Raw genomic sequence first — 23539 nt, forward strand, 5'->3', positions numbered from 1 at the left:
TGCTGCTTGGCCTGCTGTGTTCATCCAGCCCTGCACCTTGTTGTCTCGGATTCTCCAGCATCTGCAGTTCCTACTATCTTTGAAACTTCAGAGGGCTGTCTTCTCGATCAAAATAAGCAAGATGTGGTGATTCTTGTTTTTTAATCAAATACATAATATAATATTTTTGGGGTTGGTGTCTTGCCTCTGCACACTTGCTAGTGCATGAATAACATTGAGTGTAAAAATTTTTATTTAAAATAATTACGAAATTGAAACATTGAATCCTTATTTTGGCAATGTAACCTCAGTTGCTGCTGAAGTGAGTAACCCTTACCTTACTTGTTGACCTTTGTCAAGAGGCAACTCGGCCATTACATCAGCACGATGACGATGGTTTTAAACTGAACTGAGTAGATAATGACCCACAGAAAGAATATTTCTAAAATTAGTCTGTAATTCTCATGTATAACAGATTAACTCCAACCTCTATTTTGTAGGGATGTACACTCCCAAGAAGACTCATTGAAATCAAATTATGGAGCTGTTAACACACTGTTACATTCATTATAAATTGGCCTTCAATTACTTAATGGAATCTCAAAGGTTTTACAGAATCTTATCAATGGAGGCAGCATCAGTGGCAAGGGGAAGACTTATTTGGAAAGCTATGACTTTAGTTGTCTCTCTGTGGTGCTGCCTCCGCATGCTTTTGTCACAGATTTGGCTTGAGGCGGCAGCAGTTACTCCATTAAAGCTGATTAAGGCCTCAGATGCAGGTTTCAGATGCCAATGATATCTTAACAACAAAAGGCCAGATCAGACCATCCCCAGTCTGGTTGTGCCTCAAGGCCTCAATATTTTGGGGTCAGCAGCTTGGAGGCCTATCAGTACCTCCTCTCATTGACTCCTGAATAAACCACAGGAATAAAAAAGACTGCAGCCTCAGTAATAACTTTTCCGAGGGAAAGAATTTTCTCTCCACATTGACGGCCTTAAGTGTCATAGGCCTTGTTTATTTTTAACATTTTTAAGTCAGCAGTTACATTTTAAGGCATTCCCTTCCTGCCTAACCTTATCTCTCTCTGTGGGGTTGCTATTGGTCCAGTGCTCTGGACCTTGCTAATTGTAATCCCACTTTGGGAAACTACTCAGTCTCGTCAATTGGTCAACTCATTTAAACATAGAAACATAGATAGGGGTTGGCCATTCAACTCCTCAAGCCTGCACCTCCATTTATATCAATCATGGCTGATCATCCAACTCAATACCCTAATCCTGCGCTCCCCCTCCGTACTCTTTAACCTTAAGAGCTATATTGACCTCCTTCTTGGAAACACAACATTTTGACCTCAACCACTTTCTGTGATAATGGATTTCATCGGCTCACCACTCTTTGGCGTGTGAAGAAATTTCTCCTCACATCACACCTAAAAGGTTTACTCCTTATCCTTAAACTATGACCCTGATTCTCAACTCCTTCACCATAGGGAACATCCTTCCTGCGTCTAACCTGTCCATCCCTATTAGAATTGTGTAGGTATCTATGAGATTCCATCCCCCTTCTTCTGAACTCATGTGAATGCAATCCCAACTGACTCAACCACTCCTAGGAATCATCTTGGTAATGCTTTGCTGCACCTCCTCTGCAGCAAGAACATCCTCCCTCAGATAAGGAGGCCAAAACTGCACATACTATTTAGGTGTGGCCTTACCAATGCCCTGCATAATTGCAGCAACACATCCTTATTCCTGTACTTGAATCCTCTTGCTATAAAACATACAGTTTACTTACTCTACTACCTGCTGCACATGCATGCTTATTTTCAGTAACTGGTGCACAAGGATACCCAGGTATCATTGAACATATCCCCTCTCTTAATTTATAGCCATTCAAATAATAATCTGCTTTCCTACTTTTGCTGCCAAGGTAGATAATCTCACATTGATCCATATTATACTGCATCTGCCATTCATTTGCCCATTCACTTGTCCAAATCACACTGCAACATCTCTGTATCCTCCTCACAGATTGCCATTCCACCCAGTCATCTGCAAATTTTGAGATAGTACATTTAGTTCTTCATCTAAATCATTAACAGATATTGTGAATAGCTGGGGTCCTAATACCGAACATGAAGCACCCCACTAGTCACTGACTGCCATTCAGAAAAAGCCCCATTTATTCCGACTCTTCTTATTTCCTGTCTGCTTTCCAATTTTCATTCCAGCTCAATACACTACTCTCAATCCCATGCGTTTTAATTTTACATGTTAATCTCTTGTGTGGGACTTTGTCGAAAGCCTTCTGAAAGTCCAAATAAAACATATTCTCTGGCTCCCCCGATTAGCTCTACTAGTTCGATCCTTAAAGAATTCTAGTAGGTTTGTCAGGCTTGGTTTCCCTTTTGTAATTCCAAGCTGATTGTGCCCGCTTCTACCATTGTTTTCCATATATAAAACATAATATAAAATCCTTGATAATATACTCTAGCATCTTCCCCATTCCTGACGGTAGACTCACTGGCCTATAATTATCTGTTTTGTCTCTACCTCTCTTTTAAAATAATGGGGTTGCATTGGCTACACTCCAATTTGTAGGAACTGTTCCTGAGTCTAAAGAATTTTGGAAAGTGACCACTAATGCATCCACCATTTCTCGGGCCACTTCCATAAGTACTCTCGGATGTAGATTATCAGGCCCTGGGATTTATCTGACTTCAGTCCCATCAATTTCTCCAACATCATTTCTCTATTCACATAGATTTGCTTCAGTTCCTCTACCTCACTAAACCCTCTGTTCTCCATCATTTCTGTTACATTATTCGTGTCCTCCTTTGTGAAGTATCAATTTAATTCATCAGCCATTTCTTTGTTTTCCATCATAAATTTCCACATTTATGACTGCAAGGGACCTATATTAGTTTTCATCATATCTCTTTATAGAAACTTTTACAGTCAGTTCTTATGTTCCCTGCAAGCTTACACTCATACCCTATTTTCCCCTTCTTAATCAATCCCTTGGTCCTCCTTTGCTGACGTCTACATTGTTTCCAATCCTGGGGTCTATTGTTTGCTTTCTTTTTGTTAATTCATATTAGATGCAAAAACAAAGACATGCAAACTCTAACTTCCTCGTAAGCCATGGTTTGGCCACTGTTGCCTTTATTTTCCCCTGCCAAAAAACTACATTTTTTGTAGTTCAACCATTCGCTTGTTGTATGTTTGCCATTGCTAACCCATTGTCATTCCTTTCAATAACATTTCCCAATTCATTGTTGACAACTTATGCCTCATACAATTGTAATTTCCCTTATTAAGAATCAGGATCTTCGTCTCTGAATCACCTACGTCACTCTCCAGCTTGGTGAAGATTTCTATCATAGTATGGTCGCTCATCCTCAAATGATCTCTCACAGTGCATTACCAATAATAATAATGCAACACCATCACTTCTTTTCCACACACACTGTCTCACCTGAAAGTCCTGTACCCCAGAATGTGGAGTTTTTTTTTTCCTGACCCTGGAAACAGCCCAGAAACACAAAATACAGATTTGCAAACATAAATATGAGCAGTGAATAGCCACAATCCTGCTGAAAGTAAGAGGGGTGATCCCTAATAGAATGAAGCATCTTGTTTTGAATAGTCATCAGTGGAAGAAATAGGATGTTGCCTGTGCCACTAGGCTCAGGAGATTCTAGCCAATACATGAAACAGCTTAGATAAAAATTGAATTAATTTAAAGAAGTCCAGTTTGCAATTGATAAAATTTAGTTTCTGCCCAACCATAGGAGGGGATGAAAATGCAAATTTTGTGAGGTTTCTTTTGTGTTCTTTTCAACGAAAGGTTAACCTTTATCCAGCCATGACAATGATTCTGAAGTTGTGTTGACTGCTACAAAACAAATGTCAAAATAAATGATGTTTTACAATTTCTCCATGCGCTTTGCATAAAATAAATTACTTTCAAGTTTAGTGACTGTAGTTATGTCAACAAAAATGCAGCCACTAAAATTCCCAGTAATATTTCAAAAGGAGCTGAATAGAATAGAATAGAATATCCTTTATTGTCACAGTGCAGGAGTACAGTGAAAAGTTTTTACAATGGCTGCCTCAAATGTTGCAATCTTAGGTGCAAGTACCTAGGTACAAATCTTGGATACAAAAGAGGAATAAAAGGAAAAGTAGTAGCATTACTTACAGTGTCTAAAAAAAGGTTAGAAATAAGATAGTTATAACATAGGTAAAGGATTAACATTACAGTCCGGTAAAGAATTTCAAGTAGACATTACATTGCAGCAGCATTGCCAAAGCTCAGTGAGCATGTGGTCTGACCGCCTGCACCAGGCCCCTGTACAACAACTGTCCCGCTCTGTTCCAAGCCTCCAATCTGCTCTGCACTGGCGCTCAGCTGCACCAAGGTAAGTTGTGCTGCTCTGGAACTCGTTTCTCCTTGCGCTGATCCAGGATTCGGGCTTCCCCTTAGCTGCTCCGGGATCTGGGTTCCCCTTGCGCCCCTGCAGGTCTGGGGGTTTCCCCTCACGCTGCTCAGGGATTACTTCCCTATGCATTGCTCAGGACTGCTGAAAAGAGAGAAAGAAGAAAAAGAAAGAAAAAGAACAGGCAAAGCAGAGGAGCTCCGGGTAGAGTGTCCTGCTCTGCTGTGAGAGAAGAATGATCAGTGTAACCAAACATAATTATGTTGAGGGACGAGTGACAACATGAGAATTCTTGCTTTTCACTGAACAAGGATATTTTATTTTTAATGTCTACCTGACAATGTAGGGACAATATCTATTGTAATGTCATTTCTATAGGACATCATCTGACAGTTCAGGATTCTTTTTGTGCTGCAGTCAGATTACTTTATAGCATTGAATTAATATCTGAACTTAAAAGCCTTACAACCCAGAAGCAAGAGTGCCACTCACTAACTCAAGTTGATCACTGGATAATTAATGGAAATGATTGTGCATTATATTGTTCATTCAAGTAACCTTTTCATTCATAAAGTAAATATTAAATAATACACATAGAAAATTGTGCACAAGATAAGCAAAATATTATAAACAAGATGAATTGCATTTTTCTTGAATTAATTTGGCTGATAGGTCAAAATTTATAACTTTGATTCATTATTGAATATGGAATCAAGGATACAGTTTCATATTCCACATTGTGATCATGAAAATTATACTCGATATTTAGTGAACGCATTAATTGTTAACCCCCATCTCCCTCTTAATGTGGGGGGATTTCTTTTGTTGCAGATTCATTGTGCCAGTTTCCTTGTTTTCCCCAGTTGTTGGTGAGAATGTATTGTTGGCAGAAGTCAAGCAGGAGACCAGTTATCCAACCAATGGTCCCTCTTGATTGAATTTGCTAATCTTGTGGGAAATTTTTCAGAACATATTGATGAATTGCTTAATGAATAAAAAAAATTGTTACAATTCCAAATCAGAATTCTATGCTGAGAATAATCTTTCTCACAATTAAACAGAAAATGACAGAAAACACTCAGAAAAGAATCAGTCTTTCAGGTCAATTTCCTTCTTCACTTTCTCACTGTCTTTTTGTGGTGCTCTGATCAGCATGTATGACTTTCCAATTGAGGGAAAGGGCTAAATGCTTCCACACCTGTGCCAAGTATATTATGCTGGAAGTATCAAGACTTGAAGAATGAGAAGAAAGAAACACTTTGTCAATGTTTATTCTCTGTCCCAGTCAATCCAGCAAAATGAAGAATTTTCCATCTGGAGAACTGCAAGAATAAAACTAGGCTAACGACTCCATGTTGCCATAATGTACTACTGGGCTAACCCGAAACCTACCTTTGTGAAAATGCGACTGTGTCTTGTGTAATCATTGGGACATCAGGGATAATAAATTATTAATGCTAATTATTGCTGATATGCATGGCAGATGAGGACAATTAGTTAAGAAACTGCACACTGTAATTCAAAGCGTTGAGTGACACCAATGTATTATTGTATCAGTGAGCACAGGGAATGCACACAGGAATGAATTGCAAATGTGTTATTCAATTGGCTATTTTGGTGACATCATAAATTATTATGGTGAATTTCAACTGCTTTATGAATGTTAATGACACTCCTTGACAAAATCAAATTAACGCAACTTACACATACAATTTGTTAAAGGTATTTTGTGTTTGACATATTAAATAAGAATTCTCTTTTGAAGAGGGGGCTGGTTGTATGAAGGGAAAGTGCTTCATGTAGTTTATATGCTATCCAGGGATTGGGGACTGAGATTTCTCACAGGAGAATAGTTACAGAAATTTAAGGATATAGTACAGGGACAAAAGTGGCAACATGGACTTAGCTTAGCAGATGTTATAAGGGGCTGTTGTGTTGTGTCTGACAGTCAGAATGCATTTGAAAGATACATAAGATAACACCTTACTATCATGGCATGTGACATAGAGTCATACAGGACAGAAACAGACTCTTCAGTCCAACCAGTCCATGCTGAACATAATCCCAAAACCTTTCTTATTCATGTATCTATCCATTTAAAAGCTGTAATTCTACCCACATCCACCATTTTCACAGGAAGTTCATTCCATACGCAAACCATCCTCTGTGTAAAAAAATTGCCTCTTGTGTCTTTTTTAAATCTCTCTCCTCTCAACTTAAAAATGTGCCCCCTAGTCTTGAAATCCTCCATTCAAGGGAAAAGACAAATACCATTAACTCTATTTATACATCTCATTATTTTATAAACTTCTATCAGGTTGCCTCTCAACCTCCTACGCTTCAGTGAATAAAGTCCCAACCTATCCAGCCTTTCTTTATAACTCAAAGTGACATGATTGGATAAAGATTACAATTCCATCTTAACTCAGTCTTGAAGTATGGCACACTACCGGAAGCATGCTTCTTGTTGTAACCTAATAACTTAATATTAGTCCAGCAGTTGTGTGCCTGAAAAATGTAATATTTGTGTATAATGGTTAGTTGCAATAAATGTTCTTTGAATTCTTCAATATCCAAACCCAGTTTAATCAATTATGAGAGATTGATAGGCATTGCTCCATGAGACAAAACATCCTGATGGAGGCAAACTCACACATGTGGTGGTTCTCTGTAAAAGACTCCAATATCTTGGCAGCAGATACTGAAAAAATCACAAAAGACAACCAGACAACAACTTTGGACAGCACACAATTTGGACAAAGGGTGATGTTCTCAGCCTTCAGTAGCATAATTTTCTGTAAGTGCAGTCAGCTGTGCAGATCTATAGAAAGGGCATTAGCCAGAAAAGTTTACTTAGAATGTAAATTTTATCAAGAAGTGCACTCTTGAGTTGGAATACAAAACCAGTGCAGTCAAGTACAGAAAGCTGGAAGGCTAGAATTCTCTTCTCATGACAATTGATAATTACAGCTACAATTTATTTATTCAGCATATGGGAGAATTTAAACCTCCATTGACACAAATTCTGTGACATATGGCTTAAGATAGTCGAGTTTTAAAAATGGCAGGACCCTCGTTTTGTATTGGGCATCCAGTGGCACCTTTACTGAATTACAATTTTCAAACAATGTATCCAGTTACATTGTACAGACCAATTGATCAATGATCCTGACGAAAGAATTCCAACAGTTCTGCTGGCAGTTGAAAAAGAGGGACTTTGCCGAATGAACATAATGGTCAAAAGGCTAAGCCAGACCCTAGAGCACAGGTCATCCAAACAAGGTGGTGTAACTCTAAAACATTGGCAAGAAGGAAAGTGTTAAGATGCACAAGCACATCAATGAGATTCAGAGATAAACATACAAGAGGCAAAGTTCAGAAGATGGCTATGCTTTCCATAATGTTATCCTCAAAGGTAAAGTTGATTGTAAAAGGGGATCAGAAGCTTTTCAATCTGTTGGTATCATGTGAAAAGACAGGAAACACATAGTAAAAGATAAAATTGATATGGGAGCTCATGCTAACATGTTACCACTATTCATCCCGAAGGATATGTATCTCAACAAATGGCATTCAATGGTACAGCCAATGAGAGATCTTCTCACAGTGCATAATTGATCACCAATTCTGTACTTTGGCAGAATCTGACTACAGTGCCAATATGCAAACTCATCTTGACTTCCCAAAATCTTCTACCTGGTAGATGCCAACTGTCCAAGAGTGGCAGGACTAACAGTTTCCACAAAACTCAGTATAGACATAATTCATGAGCTTCAACCCACACCCGCACCAGTGGAGCAGAATCATACGTGATGCAATCGAATCAGTCAATAATCTCAAATACACATAGCCAGATATATTTCATGTGATTGGAAATTTTAAGGGTAATGGTGTATTGCATAGAAAGGATGATGCAACTCTATTTATACCTCCTCCAAAGAATTGCAATGTGATCATTCAGAGGAATCTTTGAGCAAAACTGAACAAGATGTATCAAAATGGTATGATTCAAAAATCAATCTACACAGATTGGGGTAGCTTCATTATGTGCATTTTAAAGAAAGATGACACCATAAAAGTGAGCTTTGATCGAAGATCCCACAACCATTTACTTAATAGGTGTCCACACAAAATCCTAACGTCAGGCGTCACTGTTTAACAATCTGGGATCACACATTTAAAACAGAGATGAAGCAGAATCTTTTCTTGCAAAGGGTGATGAGCATTTGGAACTCTCTTTCAGAAAAGGTGGTGGAAGCAGAGTTATTGAATAGTTTTAAAGCGAAGGTAGGTAGATTCTTGTTAAGCAATGGAGTGAAAGGTTATCAGAGAAAGGTGAGAATTCTGATATGAAGTTCCAATCTAATTCACCATCATCTTATTCAATTTGGAAACAGGCTCGATGAGCTGATTGGCCAACTTCTGTTTCTAAGTCGTACATTCATAAATCCTAAACTTTCAGAACAATTATTTTTCAAGCTAAATGTGAAGCATGGTCTTCATTTAGAAGAAGAATCCCAAGAGCACACAACATTTTGGATGCCAGTTGGACAGGGTTATTTCCAATGATTACTACTTGGACTTTCAGTTAGCCAAGACCTATTCTAATGGCACCTGGATTGGATTATTGAGAATGTACCTGGTTGTATTTGAGTAGCTGACAATATTGTGGCCATGCATATGACAAAGACAGAGCATGTCCACAATTCTCACGACTGGTGACAGCAGTGTGACAACAATACTTAATATTTAGCAGAATCAAGTGCCAGCTCAATACCAGCCAGATAAATTTCTTTGAGTCCAATTACTGCAACCATGGAGTTGGCCCTGATCCAGGAAAGATTGAGATTGTTAAACAAATGCTAACCCCATAAGTAAAAAGAATTCAGGACATTGCCTCAGATGTTAAATTTATCTAGCCATATATTCTAAACTTCATGGTTAAGGTCCCTATACTCAAGAATTCACTCAGAAGGGTCTCCTCTATCTGTGGCAAGATGACAACCAATACACCTTTGATTCTCTCAAACAACTTCTGTCAGTAAAGTCCTGCCAACTGCAATACTACAATCCCACAAAAGACATGATTCTAGGACGTGCATCACAAAAATGCTGAGGTGCTTGTCTTCTTCAAGAAAAAAAAACTGTTGCCTTTTGTTCTAAAGCAGTCATCTGCACAAGCCATGCATTCTGATATAGAGTGTGAGACATGAGCTCTGGTATTCAGCATCATGTAATTTCATATATGCTTATCCTGCAAGAAGTTCAACGTTGAAGCAGATCACAAGGCACTGGAAATTATTAAATCTATTATTAAATTTACAATTAAAACCCTATTACTACATACAACACCATGTTAACAAGGTTCTTGGATATGACTGAAGTCAGATATAAGTTATTTATCAGGATGATTGTATTTGACACACTGAACAAATTACCTAGCCTATAAAATGAACAAGATATTTCTCTTGACCTACACATTAATGTTCTTGACTGTGAAGTTGAAGACAATCTCAGGGTTGATCTGTTATACGTTGGCTACAGCCAGTGTGAATAGTTACAAGCGATAACTGCCGAAGATGAGCAATTACAAGACTTCCAATAGATCATTATCCAGAAATGGTCTGACAGTATTCAAGTTGTACCTGAGAAGATTTGTTCATTTTGGCTATATATAGACAAACATGAACATCACGACAAGTCAATCTCAAGGGCAAACAAGTCTGAACAAGGCATTACACTAAGATATCGTGTCTATGTTACAAAAGAGTACATAGGTATTGGATGTGCAAGACAGTTAGCACAGGAGACTGTGACTGGTCCAGGATGCATCAGGATATTCAATGACTCATGAATGCATGTGAGGCATGCTAAACACATCAACCTCAGCAGCAAAGGGCTTCTCCACATACATATGAAGTTCTATCCATTCCTTAGACAAAAGTACTACCAGCCCTGTTAAAAGAGCATGGGAATATTATATTTTTGCAATGGATTACTTCCTTAAATGTTCCATTGTTTGACAAGTTACCACATGGTGAGTGAGACTGTTGTTGAAATGATGAGCTCTGTTTTGACGAGAACATTGAAGAGTCGTCACTGGACCTGAAATGTTAACTTTGCTTTTTCTCCACAGATGCTGTCAGACCTGCTGAATTTTTCCAGTAATTTCTGTTGTCGTTTCAAATATAGATGGATGTTGTTTTTATAGACTTCTAGAAGGCATTTGATAAAATCTCAGATATATTGTTAACGAAGTTAGAATCTACAGAGTTGAGGGAAAATTACTCACAGAGCTGGGAAATTCCTTGAGTTATAGGGTACAGAAAATAGACATAGTGGGTAGGTACTAAAATTGGCACGATGTGACCAGTGGTGTCCCACAGGATTTTTGCATTAGGGCTTCAATTATTCACATTATTTATTAACCACTTAGATAATGGCGTAGAAAGTCATGCATCCACATTTGCAGATGACACAAAGTTAGGCAGCATTATAGACTGTATAGGTGATAGCATAAACTTACAAGGGGATATTGATAGTCTAAATGAATGGGTGAAACTGTGGCAAATGGAATTCAATGTTGGCAAATGTGAGGTTATCCATTCAAAAAGTACAAATCAGGCTACTTTCCGGATGGTTCTGGAAGTTAAATATAATGGATGTCCAAAGACACCTGGGGGGGTTCAGCTGCATAGATCTTTAAAATACCCTTAACAGGTGAAGTATGTAAGCAAGAAAGTGAATGGAATCTTGCACTTTATACGTGGAGGACTGAGGTACAAGGATGCAGAAGATATGCTGCAGTTATACGAAAAACCGGTTACATTCCACTGTGAGCAGATCTCTCACTATATCTTAGAAAGGATATATCAGTCCTACGGGAATGCAACATAGATTTATGAAAATGCAACATAGGACTTAAGGGTATGTTATAAGAAGAGTATACAAATTAGGCCGGTTTTCGTTAATTTTTAGAAAGTCATGGGGTGGTCTGATTGAAGTTTTCAAGATATTAACAGGAGAAGACAGGGTGGATAAACTATTTCCACTGGTTGGCAATTCTAGAACTAGGGGACATAGTCTGGGAATTAGGGCCAGACCATTCACGAGAGATATTAGAAAGCACATGAAGAGTAGTAGGTATTTGGAATTTTCTTCCACAAATGGCAGTGGATGTTGGATCAGTTGTTAATGTTAAATCTGAGAGAGATCTATTTTTGTTAAGCAAGGGTATTAAGGAATATGGGCCAAAGGCAGATACAATAATTTAGGCCACAGATCAATCATGATTTCATTCAATGATGGAACAGGTTTGAGTGGCTGAATGGCCTACTCTCGTTCCTATGTTACAGAAGATAACATAAGCATTGCCACATCAGGTAAATTACACTATTGGAGGCAATAGTTAGTCATGAGGTGGCCACATTTGTTCTGTACATAAAGAACTGAATGGGACTTGGGTAGTGCCTGCACAAAATCAAAGTCTTTAAAATAGGGAATTTTTTGAGCCAACAGGACAACTTAAAATACATTAAAAGCCTTAGACATGTGACAGAAAAACTTTAATAAGAGCCATACAAAATAAGGGAGAGACATCAAGCAAGGCAATGCCCCAAAGAGAACAACAGGTTCACAAAATCATTTGCAGCTTGACTGACAAAGTATTATTTTTAAAGAGGAACTGCAACATAGCATAAAGAACTTTTACATTCTTGACACATTTCACAATCATTCAAAGTTACTTATAATTTTACAGAACGGAAACAGACCAATTAATCCAGTTGTTCATGCTTCACATGATCCTCCTCCCACCTCACTTCATTACACCCTATCAATGTATACTTTTTAAAAATTTACTCATGCTAAATGTAGGTCCCTTTAAATTCATCCGCACCATCTTCCACAATCTTATGTGGCAATGGATTCTACATGCGTGCTATCTTCAACATAAAGAAGTTTGTCCTGAGTTTCTTATTGATTTATTCATGACTTTTATATTTTGGGCCTTAATTTTGAAAACTCCCATATCTTTCCCATTGAACCCCTTCACAATTTACAAATGATACATGTTGTATCATGTCATCTCTCAGGCTCAAACACTTTTGAAGTAATATTTTGGACAAAGAAACATATTGGTGTTGTGAGTAACTTCTTGATTTATTAGGTAAGATTGATCATACCAATGGTCCTCTGGCTCAATATACTACAAAGATTATACTCATGTTATGTGGATGTCAGGAGGTGTTCTGCCAAAACATGCAATTCTGTTCAATTGCCAAGGCCCCCAAAATTATTCAAAAAGAACTCCAACGGAAATAATGTGCTATCCATTGGTAAGAACAAAGGGAATTACAGTTGCTGTCTTCACTTCTGTACAGACAGTGGGAACATCTTGGAATGATTTTTTTTGAGCCAGACAGAAGATGTTTTTAATTGTGGTTGATTACTATTCTGGGTGGATGGAGGTAAAACGTCTACGTGGTCATATGCCCGAAGCTGTCATTGCACATTGAAAATCTTCTATATTTGGGATTCCAAACCTCATCATTTTAGGCAAGGCCCACACTTTCCTTGTGAATACTTCAAATACTTGTGAGCTTGCCCACAAGACTAACTCACTGAGATATTTACAAGCTCATAGTGAGGCCAGAAAGGGATTAAGATAAATTCTTTATTGAAAAAGAATGATGACATTAACCTGACACTACAAAGTTATGATTTTATAATGCTATGAGGTAGTCTGGCTCTATTTGAGTTTCCAAGGGGAAGGAAGCTGCACTCAATTTCTTACTCTTTTCATGTCCATTTATATGTGCTGTAAGATATATGCTTTAGATTGATAAGTACGATTTCACTCATACACAGAATTGTAATAATTGCCAGAGTACAAAATTTACAGATCTCCAGGCTGCAGAGTCAATGTGGACTCATGATCAAAATCATCAAGGACAAGTTCTTGAGAAAAACACTACATCTGGAGCACAATCTTGTGGAGACAGAAATTAGGATGGTGAGGAAAAACAGGAAAACATTAGTTTCCATCAGGAGGCAACCTTCCACACAGTTGACCAGTTATTCCGGAGACCTGGGAGATGGCACAAAAACTGAACTGGTATCATCTGACAATTCTTATTCTGCTCAACAGAGTTTGATAGAAAGTACCACAATGAAGGCCTTTTGAAAGCCCATGTAAATTGATAGGAAAAGGTCATTGTAATTGCTAGTGTTACTGAGAGAGGTAAAATTAAAGAGTTGATGTTTGGCATAGAATTTTAATTTAGAATCAAACAGCATCATAAGTCATTTTTAAACAAAAAATGGCAAATCCATCTTGTACTTTGGAAAATAATTAACTCATTGTTTATTTTCTTTGTTAGGGAAGTCACAGCTTGAGGGCATCCGTCTGCATCAAGAATAACATGATCATGATTTTTTTTCCTGTTCTTAACTAGTGCTAAGGGCCCGTTTTAAACATCAACAGGTTTAATTATCAACCAGAGATAGTAGGAACTGCAGATGCTGGAGAATCTGCGATAACAAGGTGTAGAGCTGGATGAACACAGGAGGCCAAGCAGCAGCACCAGGGGAAGCAGGAAGGCTGACGTTTCGGGCCTAGACCCGTAACCCTAACCCTATTATCAGCCAGTTTGACTAAGTCATGAATACTCCTTATATCGTGAACAAGCCCCGGAGCAGTACTTGAAGGGGAGCTTCCAAAACCCTTACTACGTATATCAACATTTGTTTCATTAAAGCTTCCTGTGTATACATTTGGAATGCAACTCTGTACTTAAGAGTCATATAGCATGGAAAACGACCTTTTGACCCAAAGGTTCTGGCCGATCAGCTTTCCTAAACTGAACGAGCTTCATTTGCTTGCATTTGGCCTATATCCCTCTAAACCTTCCAATTCATGTACCTGTCCAAATTAAACATCTGTGTAAACATTCTATTAAAAGGAAAATAAGTTTTGCTGCGATTAAACAATCAAATCACTCAAATGTTCTCTGAAAAACGATTGCCATATGTTCTCCGCTGCTGGATTGTTTATAAAGAAACTTATTTGTGACACACATTACAGTTGTAATACAGGCGAAATATATCGATCTTGCAATAAAATAGCCAACTGTGTCCCAAATTTTTATGGCTTTATCTTTGGTAGAAATGCCTTCAGTTGTCGAGAAGCTATCCGAATCCTAGAAATACCCTCCTATAGTTTATATATGTTACATTTTCCGTTTACGTGAAGGGATTTTTTTTGCATTAAAAGGTATCATATAACCTATTACGTGCACTACGTCCTTCCCGACACCCCAAAAGTTTTTTTTTCCGAATTAACTAGGCTTTGGTGTTTCATTGCAGTCCTGGTTGGTTTTTACTTCATCAGTTGCTCTCCACGGAATTTCTCATAAGTGCCAAGCGGTGTCCTGTGCAATCGCTGCAATTAGTTACTTGCCACATGGACCAAATACTCAACAAGAGCGGTGCCACGTTCTGCAAGAGGATGAGTGGGGATTTGTACCATTGTGTAGGAGGATGAGCCAAGCTCCAGGTGGACTTGATCGTATCGACAGTGTGCACTGCAAGAAAAAAAAGTGCAGCCCCAAGTAGCTCCTGTAACTGTGTTAGCCTCAGCAGCAGCTTCACAGACTGCTTCCCTCGCCTTGCACAAACAATTGACACGCGCTGGTTTTAGTGGCGTCAGCGCCGGCGAATAAACTGCAAGCTCCGCCCCCATGTCCCGCGGAATGCTGGGAGTTTCCAGCCAATGGCGGCACGATCCCTGCACTGACATCAGCGCGCGAGCCCGAGCTCGAGCCCGGAGCAGCCGCACGCGCTGCGCAGGCCGCGGGCAGAAGAAAAGCCTACAGCGGCGCCATCGCCACCATCTGCTCAAGTGACGGCTGCGCCACTTCCCGGTAAGGACAAGGGAGTTGTTGGCTACGGAGTCGGAGACAGACCGGGGCGGGCAGCTGGCATCGCCTCCCAAACGCGGAACTTTCCCTTTCCCTCTCCTCCACCCCCCCCCCCCAAAACCCCCCCCCCCCCCCCCCGCAGGCCTAAGTTTTTAACTGACCGCCTCGCCTCATCTCCTGCAAACCCGCAGAGGAAACCCTTTTTTTCCCCCTCTGACTCAGGGCTGAAACGGACAAGCCGGTTCGCGGCCAGAGCATCGAGCTCATTCTTGGCCGCAGCTCCAACCTCTCCAGTCAGTCAGTTTCTCTCTCTCTCTCTCTCTCTCTCTTTCTGCACCGTAACCGAGGCGCGACTCGGGAGAGACAGTGCCGGCCCGAAGAACAGCCAAACCCGCTGGCAAGAGCAGTTCCTGAGATAACAAGGTGTAGAGCTGGATGAACACAGCAGGCCAAGCAGCATCAGAGGAGCACGAAGGCGGACGTTTCGGGCCTAGACCCTTCTTCGGAAATAGTAGTTCCGCCCACTTCTCTTATTGGCTCGTCCAAATAAAACTGCCTTTGCTATTGGCTGACTAATGCGTCAGTTGCTGGGCAGACCGCTGCCTTACATTCGCAAGTTGCTCTGATCCAAAGGATAAAGTTGTCACTTAGACAGTTTGGAGTTGTGAACTGAGCAGCTTCGCAGATGCTCCCCTGCTATCTTGTTTTATTTTGTTGTCTGGAAAATACTTTAAGCTATAAGGTGATGCTTTTTACGCTTAGCAGTTTAAGTTCAACTTTCAGGGCGAGTTGACTTTACTACATTTGTGAACATACACGTTTAAGCATTGAAACAAAGGTGAGCAAAAGTGATCTTTCAGGTCTGTGGAAAATTATTGAAATGTTGACTGTTGGTTGAGTAATGAGATGCTTAACGAAACGTTATGAACTGATAATTTAATAGTTGAAATGAAACATCCTTGTGAATGATTTGCCGGAACGCCATTGAGCCATTCTTTTCAAAAACATTTCACAGCAGGTGGTAGAAATTTGAAGCTGTCTTCTGCAAATGGTAAATGATGCCAGATCAAATAATTGTAACATTGATTTTTTTTGCGAGATATGGCTTGTGCATGGAGTTAATTTGCAGAATAGCCAGATTGCATTGAAATGAAACAAGCTCAGGCACTAAAGACGCACTTGTGTTCTGTTATGTTCCTGTGTTTGTTTGAGCAGGTTTCTTGGTTTAAATGTACAGAATTTTACCAGATGGACAGTCTGCGCACATTTTATCATGTTTTCACGTGAAGATGTGGCACGATAATTTAAGAAAAGTCATTGTCCGTTCTTGAAAAGAAGCAGATTATGATCAGTTATTTGCCTCCGTGTGCTGTTTCTGTTGGAACATGAAATTAATTACTGCTTTCATACTGTGGAGTGTAATTACTCTATTAGAATAAATGAGCTTTATATCTCCAATTTGCATGGGGTTGGGGAGGTGGTTGATGTACCTCAACTGGTTGAACTAGCCAATAAGTTGTCACTCTGTCAACATGTACATCAATATCTCTCATAACTTGTTTTGAGCGTTTTGTTTATAGGCCATCATCAGTCCAGGGTTTTAATCATCTTGGTTATTTAAAATGAGATAATATTTTAAAACTTTGCTGTCAAATTTGACATTGATCTTTCTTTCAGTACTGTTTGTGAATTCTGCTGAATTTTTAACTGTTTTCTTAAATGCTGCATTGAATTGTTTTTGTTTTGACAATTATAGATCTGTAATGATTCACCTCTCAAAATTTCAGCAGGTTTGCAGTCTTAAAAGTAGATTTTCCAGTTTGTTGTCTTGGGCAAATTATACATGACAGTGATTAACTTGTCTATGAATTGTTATTAGTTTCCTAGGTTCCAGGATTTTATTAGTTATTCTCTCCTACATTTAAAGTAGATCTGCCAGAAGTGGCTAAAGTTTATACTGTAAATCATTCATTCGAGATACTTGTGCTAACTTGTAGCATCATATAACTGTGAATTGATATCCAGAATAATCTTAAAAGGACAATCATTCTTTGTATGAGAAATACTTCTGAACAACAATCTTGATCTTAATTTTAAACTACTTTGACATTGCTCTGAAGTTATGGTTTAATTTGGAGTTGAGGTCAAGTTAAATATTTCTATTTGTAGGAACAGGAGTAGGCAATTCACTCCTTGAAGTCTGTTCTGCCATTCAGGGAGATCATGGCTGATCTGTGACATAACTTCATACACTTGCTTTTGGCCCAAATCCCTTAATACCTTTGCTTAACAAAAATTATTTCCATGATTTAAAACTAATAACTTATCTGGTAGCAACTGCTGTTCGTGGCAGTGTGTTCCAAACCCGTGTATAGAAGTGCATCCTTACATCTATGCTGAATGGTCTGGCGCTAACTACTGTGCTCCTAGTCCTAGAATCTCCAACCACTAGAAATAGTTTATCTTTATCTACCCTGTCTTATTAACCCTATCCTGGTAATATCTTGAAAATTTCTCTTCATATTTTGAAGTCTCTAGGTTATCTGTATTGTTACATGTTGTTAATGGCTGAAGAGTTCTCTTTCCGAGGCTTTCCTTGTAATCCACCCGTGAGATGAATCGTAGAATTTTACAGAAGGAAGCCATTGGCCAATCATGCCTGCACTGGCTTCCAAAAGAGCTACCCAGCTAGTCTCATTCTCAAACCCTATCTTGGTAGCCCTCTAAATTAATCATAGGCCATTGTTTGCCTGGAACTGGTTGCCTAGGAGGATGAAAGTGTATTTGATCAATAATTTGAGACATTAGTTAGATGGGCATTTGAGGAAACCGAACTTGCAGTTCTGTTATGCAGAGCATAAGGTGACGTAGTGGACTGAATCAATTGCAGTACAGCGAGCTGTGTTGTGAATTGAATAAACTCCTACTATGCTGCAGTGACTGTAATGGTTTTAATTTAAGGAGGTATTTTGTTGTAAACTGCTTCTAGAGCTTAGTTGTTTGTCAATAGCCAAAGCAAAAACTAAGTTTAAGTTGCCACCCTTTAGCTTTATGATCTCAGACCTGTACTGTCTTGATTTGTCAAGTTCACTCAGTATTCTAATATAAAGGCAAAATATCACGCACATTGGGAAATTGAAATCAAGATTGAAAATGCTGAAAATACTGATCAGGTCAGGCATTGTCTGCGGAGAGATAGACCAAATTGATAGCTTTTTTGTGTCAATGTATGCAGTCATTCCAACCAGGAAAATGCCATCAGTCAGTGTTGAAAGTGCATTATTATGCTGCTCCAGGGGGTTCACTCTTGAGCTTTGATGTTAATATTAAAAGGAGACAAATGATGTTGATGGAAAGTTGGGTTAATTGCTCACTTTGCACTAACTTTTCTTGCCAGTACGTTTGAGACCAGTGATTCCAAGTGGAAAGGGTTTCCTCTTAGTTCACAAATATTTCATGAGGATAATGATACCAGAGGGATAACTTCAAAAGTCAGAATGGTTATGGCAGCAATTCAGAATATTAGCTGCTTAAATGATTCCACTTGTGATTTAATTTTTTGCTTGAAAAAATTTTCAATAATTTTCGATCACTGAAAATTTTTTGTTGAAGCTCACTGTTATTTTACATAATTCTATGCCAATTTATAGAAAATTCTGTTTGCAAACATGTATGTATTCTCTGAGCAGCGAGTTGTCGATACTCCTAAGATTCCAAAATCCAAGCTGATGGTTCAGATGGATGACCTTTCATTTGAACTGGAAAATATTTGTATTATAAACATGCAAATATCGGGAAAGTCTTCTTGCCTACCAACCAATCATAGATCTTTTCCTTTGTTCTGTTTTCCCCCACCCCTACTCCTTACCTTATATCTGTATTTGATTATATTTGATGTATCTCTAATTTTTTCCAGTTGCGATGAAAGGTCATCAACCTGAAATGTTAACTGTTTCTGTGACCACAGATGCGGTCTGAAGTGCTGAGTACTTCCAGCTTTTTCTGTTTTTGTTTTTCACATTATTCACCTTGCTCTGTTGATTGTAGGTTTGCAGAAATAATTTATGGTCAGTATTAAATCTACCATCATTCTCTGAACTCTTTTGATTTATCCTCCACTTTCGTTGGCATCTCTTTCATTTATCTTAAAAATACATTGATAGGCCTAAATGTAGTATTTATTTAATGTGCATTGCCCACCTGCACATATTGCCTCAGTTTTTCTCTGGATCTTCTTTTCTGGGTTCGTCGGATAATACTGTTTGCTACCTTCCACAATTTACTGCCTGCAAACTTGATGACTTTCCAGTATCTCTGAGCTCAATTGGCAGTGAAGATCAGAAACATGAGGACCTTGGCCCTGTCCCCAGTCATCCATGGGACATCCATCCAATGTATCTCAACTTGATGTCATATTCTTAACTAGTGCTCCCTCTTTTGCCCTGCTAAATTCTAACCTCTGTTTACAAAAAGTATTTGCTGCCTTCAGTTTTGTTGTAGCAATCTTCTTTATGTACTGTTATCAAAAGCTTTTTTACAGGTCCAGGTTACAACATTGAGACTTCTCACACCCACTTCGAATTTCGCTGGTTTTGTCAGGTACAATCTGGATCTTCTAAAACCACAATGGCTGCCACCTTTGTTTATTTTGGATGAGGAAACTTGAATTTGTTTTTAATCAGTTCTTTATTTGCCTGTTTCTGATGTGTAAGTGCACACAGATGGTTTCAATTGCATTTTATCCATTGATTTTCAGAATGGGTTTTAGGTGACCGTCATTATGTTGATTTCATTATTATTCTCAGTTGGCACCCTCCGGTATGTCATATTTATTCTTGTTTACTGTTTTTAGTCTATTTTTTGAAATTAATATATTCAGATTTAGTTGTGAAACCTGCTGGTTGTCATGCTACTAGAATTTTATCTTAAACATAGTTTCAGGGAGCATTAATTTAATAAGCTACCAATTTTTAAGTCCTTTTTTGTTTTATCACCAACTGGATTCTCTAAAAGCCTTATTTTTTTACTGTGTTAACATTGGAATAATTTCTTACTGTTGTTTGGATTCTAAAGCTGAATCTTTGTGGGCGTTTTTCAGAGACTGGGACATCATTTTTTTGTTTTGCATATGTTTCAACATTTGCAAATTATCTTCACTTGAACGTTTATTACCCCAGAATTAGTTAAAAAGAAGTTCAAATAGAAAAACTAGAATTGAGCATTTGTATCTGAAGTGTCTAATAAATGTGTATGAATGTTTTAAGTAAGGATAGATTTTCAGAAATTCTGTAATTGTAACTAATTAGGGTTTCAAAAATACACAATATATTAATGAGATAGTAGGAACTGCCGATGCTGGAGTACCTGAGATAACAAGGTGTAGAGCTGGATGAACACAGCAGGCCAAGCAGCATCAGAGGAGCAGTAAAGCTGACGTTTCGGGTCTAGACCCTTCTTCAGATCTAGACCCGAAACGTCAGCTTTCCTGCTGCTCTGCTGCTTGACCTGCTGTGTTCATCCAGCTGTACACCTTGTTATCTCATAATATATTAATGCCTATGTTCAATCATTTTACTGTACTTCATGCATGCTTGTCAGTACTGTAAGTTGGTAAATGTACTAGTATATCGCAACTGAGATGAAGAAAGGATCACTCACTCTTCTTTGTTAAGGTATTGCTGCATAGGTATATTTCATAGAATTGTGTTAGTGCAGAGGAAGACGTGATATGGAGGTGCCTGTATTGGACTAGGGTAGACAAAGCCAGAAGTCTCACGACACCAGGTTATAGTCTAACAGGTTTATTTGAAATCGCAAGCTTTCACAGCACTGCTCCTTCGTCAGTTGAAGTTGCGGGAAGCACACAGGCACAGAATTTGTAGGTGGAGAGATCACTGCAAGATAATTCCATGTAATTTAGAGTGTCAAAAGATGGTACAAATGATGTGAGTGGAGTGTCAGTGGATTGAATAACAAATCTTTACAGGTGTTCAAAAGTGTCAAATGGTGTGATTGAAGTGTCAACAACTGAATAGCAAGTGAAGGGATGACCTATGATCTGATTAATTGAGGCAGAGAGATGATGATAGAAAAATCAAATAAGATGGTGCTAGATACAAACCAAATGCTGGAATAACATGATAAGTATAAGAAACGCATGTCGAAGGTCTAACCGAAGTAACAAGAAATCCAAAACTGTACAAACTAATAAAAGTAGAGAGATCATAATAAGTTATCAAGATACTGGTGTCGTAAACAGAACAGTAAGGAAGATTTTACAAACCCAGAACAGTAACGTGTAGCAACACACAAACCCAAGAACACAGTGCTGTCATCATGGGTGCAGAATTTGGCTATCATTTGTCGCTTGGCAATGCTGCATGGTTGTGAATCTCGAAGGCTACCTTAAAGGACATTTACCCAAGGATTGGAGGCTGAATGTCCTTGACCACTGAAGTGTCTCCTGACTAGGAGGCAACATTGGTGTCTGGCGAATGTTGCACGGTGTCCGTTCATCCGTTGTAGCATCTGCATGGTCTCGCCAATATGCCATGCCTCAGGGCATCCTTTCCTGCAGCGTATGAGGTGGACAACAGTAGCTGAGTCACATGAGTATCTGCCATGTACGTGGTGGGTGGTGTTCCCACGTGTAATGGTAGTATCCATGTCGATGATCTGGCATGTGGTGCAGAGGTTGCCGTGGCAGGGTTGTGTGGTGTTGTGGTCGCTGTTCACAGCAAACAACCTGGCCTTCAGGAGAACACAATGGTTTCCATTCAATCACCAGACAGGAGTGTTCCCTCCCAGTCAGGAAACACTTCAGCGGTCAAGGACACTTGGCCTCCGATCTTCGGATAAGCTTCCTCTAAGGCAGCATTCAAGATATATAACAACGCAGAAACACCGAGCAAAAACAGAGAGCCAAGTTCCAGTACCCATGAAGATGGCCTCCACTGTGATCGTGGGTTCACGTAGTGCTACATGTAAACCTACCATACTGATCTGTATTTCTAAAATCTTACTGTTCTCTTTTGACACCATCACCTTGATAACTTATGATCTTTCTACTTTTGTACAGTTTTGAAATACTTGTTACTTTGGTTAGACCCTCAGCATGCGACTCTTATACCAATGGTGTTATTCCAGCCATTTGGTTTGTCTCCAGCACTGTCTTATTTTTGTTTTTTTTTAAGTAATTATCTCTCTGCCTCAATTAATTGAATCATAGGTCATCCCTTCACTTGCTAGTCAGCTGTTGACACTTTACTCACACCACTTGACACTTTTGAACACCTGCAAAGACTTGTTATTCAGCCTGTCGACATTCCACTCACACTATTTGTGCTTTTATTATGACACTCTTACTTATCTAGAATTATTATCTTGCAGTGATCTCTCCTCCTATAAATTCTATCTCTGTGCACTTCCCTTTGCTTCACCTGACGAAGGAGCAGAGCTCTGAAAGCTTGTGATTTCAAATAAACCTTTTGGACTACAACCTATGTTGTGTGACTTCTGACAGTGCAAGACAGACAGGCTTGTGTAGAAGCCAACCTCTTGTGATCATTTGTAACGCTATATAAATGATTTTAAAGGAAGTATTTGTGATTATTTTTGACTTGTGTGTATGTTGTAGTATTGTCTTTGCAAGTGTAACTTGGGCAATAATAATGTAGGTATTTTTCCCAAAATGCGATAGTTGTGTTCTTGTGTGACCTCGCGCTATAGAAAATTGCATTATAGGAAAATCGCTATTATATGCAGTAGAAAGTTTGTATTATCCAAACAGCATCCACTATTCATCCAATTGTGTAACAACCAATTTGTGTTAATGAAACACGAGTTATAACAGAAATACCTGAATGTAAATACTATGGTGATATCGAGTAATGCTGCCAGCATCAAATAGGAACCAAGTTTTATCGAAATAAAGCCTCAACTGTGTACTAACCAATACTTTTGAAAATTCATTGTTATTTCTTCATATTTGCACACTCTGCCCTTAAGAATGATTCATTTGGTCTTTTGTCTTGCTTTCACTCACGTCCAGGAATGAAGAATTTAAGTCTGGTGGCCTCTTTGTTCATTGTTTTCTACTACTGTTTTGCACTGTTCTTTTCTTTTCACGGACTTTATAACCATAATCACACTTACGAGTGACCAACTTTCTGCATAATGCTTTGGGGTGCTTTGAACTCG

At 38.8% G+C, this 23539-nt stretch overlaps 2 long non-coding RNA genes across 2 annotated transcripts in view; one reads left to right on the forward strand and one right to left on the reverse strand.

Moving 5' to 3' along the window:
- Positions 1 to 11969: 11969 nt before the first annotated feature.
- LOC125484294 lies at positions 11970 to 15833 on the reverse strand. The gene is made up of 2 exons (XR_007263134.1): positions 15502 to 15833; positions 11970 to 15004 (listed from the first exon to the last, which is right to left on the reverse strand). It is a non-coding gene; the product is annotated as an uncharacterized LOC125484294 (long non-coding RNA).
- The window catches only part of LOC125484293, a 66251-nt gene continuing 57876 nt past the window's right edge, over positions 15165 to 23539 (forward strand). The window contains exon 1 of the long non-coding RNA XR_007263133.1: positions 15165 to 15343. This is a non-coding gene — a long non-coding RNA (uncharacterized LOC125484293). The remainder of the gene's footprint in view (positions 15344 to 23539) is intronic.

The sequence above is a fragment of the Rhincodon typus genome, chromosome 10, assembly GCF_021869965.1.
Source record: "Rhincodon typus isolate 14 chromosome 10, sRhiTyp1.1, whole genome shotgun sequence".
Classification (NCBI taxonomy): domain Eukaryota; kingdom Metazoa; phylum Chordata; class Chondrichthyes; order Orectolobiformes; family Rhincodontidae; genus Rhincodon; species Rhincodon typus.